The sequence below is a fragment of the Chamaea fasciata genome, unplaced genomic scaffold, assembly GCF_029207755.1.
Source record: "Chamaea fasciata isolate MVZ Bird 193981 ecotype frontalis unplaced genomic scaffold, bChaFas1.0.hap1 SCAF_6, whole genome shotgun sequence".
Lineage (NCBI taxonomy): Eukaryota > Metazoa > Chordata > Aves > Passeriformes > Sylviidae > Chamaea > Chamaea fasciata.
The window spans coordinates 20,750,592-20,763,424 of NW_027094091.1; positions in this window are offsets into that span (position 1 = coordinate 20,750,592).

Sequence of the window (12,833 nt, forward strand, 5' to 3'; positions counted from 1 at the left end):
CTGATATTTTCCTATGTCATAATCTTAATTTCATAAAACTGTAGCTGGAGGATGCTAGAAAGTAAAAAATCTGCTTTTCTATATTTTTTCAATACTTCTTTATTTTTTATTTCTTATCTGTAGGAATTTAATCTAAGCTATGACAATGTCATAGTTATTTCAGATGTTTGACCGATGAAAAATAAAGGAAGATTTATTGCCAAACTTCAGAAACACCACTTAAGTGATACCAAAGAACAATTTGTCCTCCTTCCTTTATGTCGAAATATATGCATTTTGAAAGGATTAAGACAGAAAAAAAAATAAAAGAATTTGACTGATAAAAACATTATGATGAATATACAACACCTTCAAAGATCAGATTCTCTTTTAATTTTAGAAAGAAAAACAGTTTTGAAGCTTACTTTGCCCTGGTCTACCCCTTTCAAAAGGAATCATGTTAATCATTCTCAATTTCTGTCAGCTTTACTATTCATTTCCTAGAATAATCTAAGTTTTCCTTTCTACAACAATGTAATAGAAATACATTATATATTTATTTTGGACAAAAAAAAGAGAATTTCATTATCATCACAATCACTATGTTTTTCAGCTTTGGTACAAGTGTGTAGTGCTTTCATTGGATACTCACCACTAAGGTAAATATAGTAAGTCTTTCTGTTGGTCTGGTAGTTGTTTTACAGAAAAAGCTGTTAAAGATTGTTTTCCAGAACTATCTCTAAATTAGATGGTGCTTTCCATAGGAGATAAAATTTTTCAAATTTTTTTTTTTTCTTCCTTCTCCCATTGATATTACTGGTTTATGTACTGCTTTATAGCCAGTACTGGAGATCAAAAGCAGATATTCTGTGTTGGAAATTTTAGGTTTTTACTGTCACATGATAGATGTTTCACAGAGTTTTGATTCTATTCTTGTTACCTTTTTTTCTTTAACACTGAAACACATCTTTCATGTACATTATTTTCCTCTTATTTCACTTTCTAAAGAGGTGAGCCTTCCACACCTCTGGTCCAACTGTAGTTGCTGTTATTGTTATTTTCTGTAAAGTCTCTTTACATCCTGAGTCACGATTTCTAAGTCTCCATTTTATTTCTCAAATTAGGACAGAAATATAGTGGTTTCTACTATCACATTACAAATTTACTTGATGAAATGGCTTCTTTATTTATGTCTATCATCTTCAGTTTTTCCCCTTATAATTTTATTGTCTCTTCATCTATGACTATGTTTCCTTGGTTTTTGTTTTTGTGATGCGGGGTTTTTTTTTTTTATGTTTTTATTTTTAACCCCTAGATTGATTCCTGAGGATATTTCTTCTGTATACTCACTGGGAGTTCAGTATTTGGCAAAATGAATGTCTTCAGGATAACTACATGAGGGAAGAAAACAAGTAGCTTTGTTTTTCGACCATTTGTTGCCTTCTGTATTTTGCCAAACCCTCTCATTCTTCTATACTCTGAGAACAGGAAAAATCCCACTAAGATAATTTTATGTTCCTTAAGTAATTTCCCAGGTTGTGTAAACTTATCCTTGACCCACATAAAAAGAAAAAAAAAAAAATCTGAATTCACACTCTGAATGCAAAGGTTTTGGTTTTTTTTTCTGCCACCAGGTTTCTTTTCAACCACAGAAGAATGCTATAAATAGCAAGTCCCATGAGGCAGGTAGTAGTAATTTCACCTACTGTAAAATGTTGAAAATTTGATGTCAAAACAAAATCGTAACTTTGAACAATTATCTGCTACACAATTAACTGTTTTAATGGATCTCTAGTTCAGTCATTTCCCACATGGTCTGTTCAATTAACCCTTAACAAATGAGACCAGCACTTCAGAGTCTCAAATAAACATAGAAGGAAATAATATCTGCATAAACTGTTTTCAAAGGCATTAAAAATGGCATATGTATCTAGATGAAACTTAGCTAATAGACTTTGCTTTCAATTCTGAATTTACATTCAAAGAGTATAATTAAATCAGCTGCTCTTTAGATGGGAGGCTCAGAATGGCACTCTGGTCAAACTGAGAGAACATTATTACACTGTAGCAAAGGAAAGTGTCTGAATTCTATTTATACTTCTGTGAAAACATAGATACGACTCTTCATCTATCTTTTTTCCCTGACTGCAGGTGAATAAAGAGCTTTTACTTTCCTAATAAAACTGGACATGCTAAATTATTAACATTGCTAATAATCTGTGTTTCAGGACTTTAATCTTCTCTAGAACTACAGCATTTAAAAGATATAGAAGACAGGAAAGCATATGTTTGATGTGGTGAGGTTCAGAAATGCTCATGAAGCTGTGCCAAACCGTGAAATCTCAGACTGTGGAATGAGTAGTGTGCAGTACAAATGCTGAGTTGCTTCTCTATTACCACATATCTATATTTTAAGTAACATTTCCTTTCTTTTCACCTTTTTTTTATATTTTAAAAAAATTCAGCCTGCACCGACCTCTCCAGGCCTCCTGTGCTGTTTTTTAGTCTTTTTTTTTTATTTTATTTCTTTTTTTTTAATTTTTTTTTTTCATCTTCAGTCTTTGCTCTGTCCCACTATTTTTATCCACCAGGAGGAATTGCTGATCTTTGAACACCAATACTACTTGATTTATTTTTTCTCTTTGGGTGTCTGTGCTCTGCAACACAAAAGAACACAGAAAAAAAAGACAACTATCCTTAGACACATATTGAATCTTTATATGCCCCAGCAGTATTTAAAGAAACTTACACTTTGTTTAACAGGGTCAAAATTTCATGCATACTAATTATTTCATACATATAAATTTAATAAGTAAATATCAATTATGAACAAAATGGATCATAAAATCATTACTCACCTGTGCTTTCAGGTAATCGATCTATGCTATAGTTAAGTGTATTTTCCCCTTGATCCAGCTTGTGTCTACAGCTTTGTATGTCTAAAGGAAAGATAAAGGCAGCATGAACATACATGAACATTATGAAGAGAATTCTCCCTAATAGTGTCGTATGAGATGAGAAAATATTGTGCTCTGTGGTTTTATTTTCTGTAGGAATCAACTGAGTTTAGTTTGCAATGATTAGATACATATATTACCTTATTTGAAAAGATATAGAAAAAACCCATTTGTTTGAAGATCATCTGGTTTAGGGATTTATGTTAATTTCCATGATGTTTTAGCAAATACAAATGAGTTTATTTAAAATGGATTTTTATTGTGCTGTTATGTGGTTTTTAATAGACTTTTCTTCTCTCTCAAAATATAAATGGAGTAATTGATCTACCTGTGACATATGATTATAATGTACAAAATTGATTATTCAGCTTACAAATAGGAATGTTGGCTCTATTAATTGGACTCAGTTTACAGGGCCTACCCTTTACTTTTTTTTTCCCTCTGCTTTTTAAAGTCAAAATAAAAAAAAAGATGAGAAAGCTTTCAGGGAAAAAAAAAGAAAAAAAAAGGAAAAAAAAAGAAAAAAAAAGAAAAAAGGAAAAAAAAAAGAAAAAAGAAAAAGAAAAAAGACAAAAAAGGAAAAAAAAACGAAAAGAGAAAGAAGAAAAAAAAGAAAAAAAAAGAAGAAAAAGAAGCGAAAAAAGAAGAAAAAAAGAAAGAAAAAAAAGAAAGAAAAAAAAAAAAAGAAAAAAAAAGAGAGAATCTAGAAAGAAACTTGCTTTCAGAAGCCCCAAGAAAATAACGGCTGTTTTAAGTTAACAGATTAAAAAAAAAATTCCGTATGCTTATGGAAACAAAAACAAAAACAAAAGACAACCCCCCCCAAAAAAAAAACAGGTGGAGACAAGCTAATCTGTGCTACCATGGCATTCAGTAGGCACGTCCCACAGCCTGTACTTCAATTCTATCTTGTCTCTCTCCACACACAACCTACAGGAAGCTCTGACCACCTTTTTTGTCTCAGAAGCCACGTGGAACTAAGTCAAGATGGTGAAGTCTTTTTTTCTAGGTAAAGCATCTTCTTCTTTTTAGTATAATTTTGTTAATATGGCTGTTGTTACTGTGCATTTCTTAATCCATTGCCTTTTTGCTTTCAACAAATTGCTATCTCAATAGCCATAGTCTTTGCATCTGTCCCTCTCATACCGCAAGGGGTGTGAGAAAGGGAAGTGGCTTATTTGGAGTCTAATTTCCAGCTGATGTTAAACCACCACAGTCATGGAGAAGTACACATTCTCTATAAATATATAGTATTGTGTAATCATGATTCATGCCATAAATTTAATATATTCAAGAATAGAGATGGGGTTACCTGCCCTTTTCTTTACTCTCATTTTAGTCTCTGACAAAAACTGTAAAATAAGGGGACATTCTCAATTACTTGAGCTAAGGAGAATTGAAAAAGACTGGGGTACTTGTAATGATTAGAAGAAACCTTTTTCTTCAGGTAAAATATTGAATTTTAAAAGAAGTGAGTAGTCAGACAGATACCTCAATAACAGAGTATTTAGCCTTTCCTAGAGAGTGATGGCTTAGTGTGAGCAAGTAGCTTGAAATCTTTAGCACCCCTGGAGCTCACAGAATCAAATTTAGCCAGGTTTAGCTGAATCCTTCATCTTTATATCTTCAAGGTAAGTAAATAAATTTCAAACAGCTTAATGTACACATTATTTTTCAAAAAAGTCTATTAAGTCAAGGCTAGACTTGAGGGCTGTGATGCATTTTTCCATATTCATCTGCATTCATGCTACAAATAAAATTATAAAAAAATTTTAAATATTACTGGCTATAAATATCTGACAGGTCTGGGACAAGGGAAAATGATTTTGTATTCTAGTGGACAATTATCTTCATGCTCGAAAGAATGACCAAAAAGTCAGTGACGGAAATATCCATTATCAAAGGTTTTGTGGAACTTTAGTAACTTCGTGAAAAAATAGTAAGGATGGCTAGGTATGCATATGATTTACTTCTTTTTTATTTTTTTTTTAATGGAAGCTAATTGAAGGATAATAGGACGCTAGTTAAAGAACTTGAAAAAGGAGGGTCTAGAATCATATTCCTAAAATCTTTAAAAAGAATGAATTAAAATTCTGAAGACTTTTTTTTACTCAAATGCTACTGCAGATTTTTATGAAGATAGAGGTATCAGATTGAAACTTCATTCAGTGTTTGCTTTTGAGTCAATTTAAGTCAATTGAGCCAAAATGTCTTTAAGTTAATCCCAAATGGAGTTAACGTAAATCAACCAAAACAAGGACACTGTAACTTTGTGAAGACTTGATCTTGATCCTGATTGGTGTTGACACTTTATCAATGTTTCTAAATTTTCTTGTTTGCCATCTTTTCCAGCTTGTTATTTTCTCTCTTTATTGATTTCAATTAACATTTTTCCATGAGTTTCCACTCTCCACATATATCTATAAACAACTAAATTAGTAGAAACCTTCATAATCCAGACCTGTGCACCATTTCCAGTCATTAATAGTCACATCTAGCTATTAATAACTAAGAAAAGCAACCTTTTTTCTTTTAGTTTGTTTTGGTGTCTTTGGATAAATCACTGGATATACACATGAATATCTAAAATTAAAATCAAATGCAGACACATTTTAATAGGTACTAGAGTTCAGGCCCATCAGTTACTCTGATGCTTAATGTTTTTTAAACATTGAAATGACTGGAGTAAGGTTTGTTTCTTCTTTCACAATTAGAAATGACAATTGTGTTATTAACAGCCCTTATGTAAAAAATAAGTGAAAAAACAATGAAGAATTTTGGCTATTATATCTTTAAATACTTATTCTAGTCAAATGGTGTAATACAAAAAGGTATAACACATAAAGAGTGAACAAAACAAAGAAAAATTGTAAAAAAAAAAAAATGTGCTGGGCCAATAACAAGAAAGTTGAAATTTCTATCAATACACTTCTGTTTTACTTCACCTGAGACTAAACCATTTCCATTTCTGATGAAATGTTTTAACATTAGCAGTTTACATACTACCTCTTCAAAATATATGTTTATTAATTCTAAAACACAGCTAATGCTTATTTTCAACACCTATGCATTTCTTCTATGAAGACCTTTATGTATGAATATTCTCTCCAAGTCTTTTATTATTCTAACTGAAGAAGATGAAAATATTGATCTTCCAAGGTATTTGCCAAGAACATATGATTACAAAAATTATGAACTAGTAATAGGCCAAAAAAAATCACGTGAAAATATAAGTTACATTTAATCAGAACAGATCCCATCTAAAGTCATAGGCCAAGCAGTGTAGGTCAGCTGTCTTAATATGAATGTGAAAGTATTTTTAAAGCTGTTAATACAATATGATTGTTTATGTTTGGAGTACAGGACAGCAAACATTATTTTCTATATAGAATTCTTCATTACTAAGGCATTTTAAGTTCATGTGAATAAACTGTAAGCGTATATCAAAAAGTTCCCTTCATATCTGTGAAAATGACACTGGTATATTAAATTTTACTGGAAACAGCAGTAATCTGAGGGAAAACCTGTATGATTAAAAGTAGCAAATCATCCTCACCTCGCAAGATTTGCCTCATCTGCCTCAAAGCCCACTTTGTAGCCTCCTCGTGATAATAATTGAACCCTCTCTGTGTCAGCCATTAGATGTCCAAAAAGTCACCTCCTCCCCTGGGGGGCACAACTTGGGCCTCAGCAAAGCACCCTGGCATCTCCACAAATGGGTAAACATTTTGAATCATTAATAATTAATAGTACAGTCTCTCACACCAACCCAGTGCCTCAAAATCTTTCCTAATTTATCTTCTTCTGGTGCTCACTCCAAGGATGGTGCTTTTCACATAATGGACCAAAGGACGAAAGAGAGAAGAAAGAGGAAAGACAACACAAATCATTGTGCAACACAGTGTGGTTATCAAAATGAAAATAAACAGTGGGCATCAGGAGTATAATCATAAAGTGTGATTAGATTGTAGCAACTGATAGGATGTAACTTGATCTGAATAGTTAAAATCACATCCTTCAGTATTTAAAAAGTTACGAACATAAAAATCAGTATGTAATAGTGACACAAATCCAATTTGCCACAGCCCCTCACCTCGCAACTCCCAAAGACTGGAGTGTTCTTTAATGGGTAATAGGTGTGAGGGATTCCACAATACTGTGTCTATTGGATGTGGGCCCAAAGGCAGGTTCTGATTTTTAAATTCCTTAGAATGGAACCCCAACTGCCAAATCTCAAGGGTATCTTCAGGTGCCACAGTAAAATTGATTACCTTTGCACACTAGATTACATTTGAATGGGTTTTTTAAGGAGGTGTGTCAATAGGGTTCTCTCTCAACCCCTTCCACATATAGCTGGACCAATTTTACAGCTAGTGCTTCTGCTCCACTAGATAATTCTATACACCATGGAAAATTAAATTTTAGCATAAAAAATTCTCATATACATCGAGGGTCTACTATAACCCTCCTAGCCAGGACAGTGATGTAGATGTAGTACTTGCTGAACTAAGGGAAGCTTCCAAGTCAACTGCCCTTGTCCTTATGGGGTGTGCTGGTTTTGTTGAATGCACCTGTTGTGGGGTGCATCAGGCACAGCATCACCAGCCGGGCAAGGGAGGGGATTTTCTTACCCTTTGTCTCAGCTGGTACAGCCTCACTTTGAATTCTGTGTGCAGTTTTGGACACCACAGTGGAAGGATACAAAGCCATTAGAGAACATTCAAAGGAAGGCTACAAAGATGGTGAAGGGCCTTGAGGGGAAGACGTATGAGGAACAATTGACTTCACTTGGTCTGTTCAAGCTAGAGAAGAGGAGGCTGAGGGAAGATCTTGTTGAAGTCTACAACTTCCTCATGAAGGGAAGAGGAGGGGCAGACACTGAATTCTTCTCTGTGGTGGCTGGTGACAGGACATGAGGAAATATCCTGAAGTTGTGAAGGGAAGTTTAGGCTGGGTATTAGGAAAAAATTCTTCACCCAGAGGGAACAGGCTCCCCAGGGAAGTGGTTACAGCACCCAAGCATGACAGAGTTCAAGAAGTGTTTGGACAATGCTCTCAGTGGTATGACTCTGAAATGATGCTGTGCAGGAGCGGGAGCTCTACTTGATGATCCTTGTGGGTCCCTTCCAACTCAATTTATTCTGTGATTAAAATAAATATGCTGGAAATCTGAAGTAATTTTTCAATTTTAATCTCAATTCTCATATATTTCTATATGCAGAACTTTCCTTGAAAGCAATATGTTTTCATGTGTGAAATGGCCTGGATGATCAGGTCATTGATATTGCTTGCAAAGACTATTGACATCAGTGGAAGGCTGTCCACTGACTTTGCTGCAGTACTGTGGAAAACAAGTAACAAACTTGAATATTTTCATTAAATACAAAATCGTCTTAGGCAAGCAATCTAACTGTTTAAATACTTAAAGGAAATCAAACATCATGAATTAATTTCTGCCCTACCAAGAGAGTTTCTACTTACCTCACTGTACTAAATTTTGTCTTGAGAAAATGTACACTTTGGTGAAACATGGATTGGAATTATGATGAAGAGTGAACACCTTACTACCTAACTGTGCTCTCCCCAACTTTTTGTATCTACTTTGTTCCTGTCAGGCCCTTTGCCTGTATCTGGGCAGAAGAATATTACTTTTGCCTTTTGCAACTCCTTGGACTTTGATTCAGGTTCCTCAGTTTAATTGTATGGGTATTTAATAACCAACTCATCATTCTAAACTAAACTGATTTAGCTTGAAATTCCTCTGATTGGAAGGAAGATTAGTTTGAATAAATCACTTTCTAGAAATGGCTGTTATTTAGTTAAAAAACATTAATTTCTTCTTTCACTTGGATTAACTGCACAGCACCTTCATACACACATATGCATTTTCTCCACACACTCAGGTTTGCCCTTGCCACCCAAATGTGTTGAGGCAGGAAAAGATTACAGGAGAGCAAAAACTATAATCTGACAACTTCTGTATTAATATCACTGAGTCTGAGAAAGTTCACTATGCACAAAAGGAATGTGTAAGAAAAGTATCCAGTTGCAGCTAGGCGCAGTATTTCCAACTCTATCTTTGCTATGTAATACACCAAAACTGAAGTGTGTAAGAACCTCACAGGAGAATATGTATGGAAATTACTATTGTGTTTAGAGCACTGATTTTTATCAACAAAATCTTACCTTGTGAAAAATGATGAAAGAATTTATGCTTCAGAAAGAAATTTTGGAAACGAAGAAAAAAGAAAGAGAACATAGGAATTTTCATTATCATCCTTAAATTACCTTTCATAATTCAATAAAAATGTGGGAAAACCCTCTCTTATGTTTTGCAGATATAAAATATATTGAAATCAATGGAGTTTCCTTGGTATTCTGGGACATTAATCTTCTGGAATTCCATCATTTTGAAGAGGGTGCATAATTTCACAGAAATATAAAAAATGTAAGCTAATATCTATTTTTAAATGCTTGTAAATAATTAAACTTTCTAGGTAAAATTATAATTTTTAGTAGAATTCAAGAACCATAGCACTTTATTGCTAGTCACATTTGCATTTTTTCATCAGTCTTCCCTTAGACCAAAGTTTTTAAATCTTTATGAATAAATATGAACATTTTATTCTGTTCTAACAGATATCCTAGTACTAGGAAAAATCTGCCTAAGAATTGAATGTATGAAAAATAACATGAAATGATTCAAAGCAGTGTTTTACATAGCAGATTTTTTGCAAACCAAATGCATCACTATTCCACCTATACTTTACAAATCTGCTGTGATAATTCAATTATAAATAACAGTGACCTCTGTTACATTCTAGGACTGTGCAGATAAGACCTTCAGTGTATTTTATAATCTACAGAAAACTTTAATTTAGAATTTTCTGATTTTTCCTTTAAACACATTTAATCACCTATGACAATGCCCTAATTATATATTATTTCACGAAATGTTTGTTTTCCTGACAGGGTCATGGCCCTGCACTTACAGTTGCTGTTTGTTATCCAAATTCTGTCTGTTAGTATACAGATGATCCAGGCAAGTCTTTCAAAACATACGTTTCTAAGCAGTCGTGTCAAAATCCCCTTGTAACCTTCACTTATTTGTTTTTTCTCCTTTAGTACCATTTCATCATGTACTTCTGGACTTCCATTGCCATCCTTTAATGAACCTATGTTTAATTCCTTCTGTAACTAGAAAGTCTATTTGCTGACCGGTCATCTTTGGACACCAAGCAAATTTTGACAGTCATTTATATCCTTGCAGAATTCTTGCAGAACAAAGGATTTTCTGCCAAAAAAATTACCTGTCACTGAAATAATAACTGGACAACACTTTGCAATTTCCATACAGTGTAACCTTGGATATGTTTCCATTTTTCATCTTTGCCAGAAAAATAAATTAGTTTACAGACACCTGAAGGTATCTGCAACTTTGAAGGTTAATGGAGTCCTCTGAATACTTGAATAGACAGATATTTTTGATGCATGTTTTTAGTGGAGGTGTACTACTGCTATAACATGCTTTACTTAATACTAAGCATGCTTCAGCCTGGATATACCTTTTTATTCAGAATATGACAAAACTTTTATGACTCATAAAATTTTAATGCACGCTAATATCCATTAACCCTTACTCTAACAATCCATTTTCCAAATGTTTTTTGCACTGAATATTTGTTTTTAATAGCAATCACAATCTCTCTTACTTCCAACTCATTCTCTATGTAAATTCACATGTTTCTCTGTCAAAAAACATTGTTTCTAGAATCATATCTTTGGAGTTAACTGATTAAAAAAATGGAAAAAATACATTTCAGCTGTTTCTTGTAAAAGATATTCACAGAGTAGCAGAAACTCAGTTATAATGTCTTCCTTCCTTTTTTCTTCCCTTCCATGTGTTTCGAACTCCTTTCTGCTATAGTTTAGGTTATTCCACTTCAGAATTTTTCTGCAAAGGGATGAAGGACATAAATGTCACAAATGTTTAAACAGTTCCTAAACCCAAAGACCCTAACAACAGAAAGAGGAGATGTGCAGATGCTGCAAGTATGGAGTAATACTGCAAGAATACTAAAATTCATCCAGATAGTCCTTATATGAATTCTGCACTGATTGAGTCAACATATTGGAGTCAAAAATATAATACATATGGGCATTAATGCCACATATTTATTATATGTATTTATGAGTGATAGATAGATGCATATTTCTGAATAAATTGATATTGCAAGGTTCTTTATATGCCTTACATACAAATAATACAGCTTTATTTTTCAGGTTTTTTCATACATGTGATGTTATGCTATTTCACTGTGCGTAATAAGCTTGAGACTTAGTTGGACATTTTTTGTGCAATTTTTCATCTTAATATTCTCATGTTTGAGCTTAGAGAGATGATCACACCATTGTTTCATATATGCTATTACTAGAAGCAGTGAGGAAAAACTTTAGTAGGTTTGGTTATCATGATTACATATAGAGAAAAAAAGATTGATCCATTTTTCTTTAATCTTCTGAACTTTTATAGAAGAAATTAAGAAGCATAAGATGAATTTAATTATTCCTAGTAAAACATAAATCCATGAAGAAAATGGCCTTGCTATGTAGATATGAAGTGTAAATATATCAAATTAAAATTCAGGATGCAGAGATTTCATTGCAAGCACAATGACCATTTGTTTAAATGTTTTTGCTTTTTCCTTTTTTTTTTTTTTTTTTCTTTTAATTTCCAGGACTCATTGACCTATCCAGCTCACTCCTAAGTTTGATTTTTTTAATATTTTCTTGTTTCATTATTGATAATAACTTATAACTTATCTCATTCAAAAGTCCCTTCTAGATAATGCACATACCTCATCTCTGAACTTATCACAAAAAAGTAGGAAAAAATACTCTGGATAGAAGGAGAAACAGTAGATTTATATGTATATGTATTCAACCACACCTCTGAGAATATAAAATGTCAGTCATTTTTGCTTGAAGGCACAAATATATTTATTCTTCAATCAGGTAGTTAAAAACCACAAAAATTCTGCATTAGCAGTTTTCATATTTTTATTAGTTATTTCTGTTCTGCTGCTGAAAACCAAAGGTCCATATCTTCAGAAGAGTTCTTGCAAGTCAAAAAACAGGTTTTTTCTGAAAAAATACAATGTTATATTAGACATGTTAACTTTCCTGAATCAGACATGGTCTACTGACATGTGTGGATCTTAATAGTCTAAAAGTTAATGCTTTCCAAAGAAAATTTCTGCTTATAAATGCCATTTCAGAATTATGCTAGGTTGACCCCAGCCAGCTGCCAGAAAACCACCCTGATTTTCACTCATTCCTTTTGCACAGTGGATGGACAGGAAAGATAGAAGGAAAGTGAAAACACTGATGAATCAAAATAGGGACAGTTTAATAAGAAAAGCAAAAGCTGCATGTGCAAGCAAAGCAAGAGTAGAAATTATTTCACTCCTTCCCATAGGCACAAAATTATGTCATGTCCTAGGAAGCAGGACATAGTCACAACCACCATAAGAAACATCTCTTCCTCCTTTCCCCAAGTTTTTATTGCTGAGCATGGTACATGTTTATACTGACCCCTCTAGTCAGTTCAGTTCATCTGTCCAAGTGGTGCTCCCTCCCAAGCTCTTACCAGCATACTCACTTTGAGGGAGGAAGGGAAGAGAGAGGAGAGTCTTGGTGCTCTGCAGGCACAGTTGTAACTGAAACAGTGGTGGTTACTGACACTGAGCAGCAAATGCAAAGGACTGCACCGTATGAGTGCTTTGAAGAAACTTAACTTCATAACTTCATCCCAGCCAGACCAAGTACAAGCATTCTTTCAAAATACTTCTCATTCAGTCTACGCTTGATTCCAGCTAATCATAACTTCTCATGGTG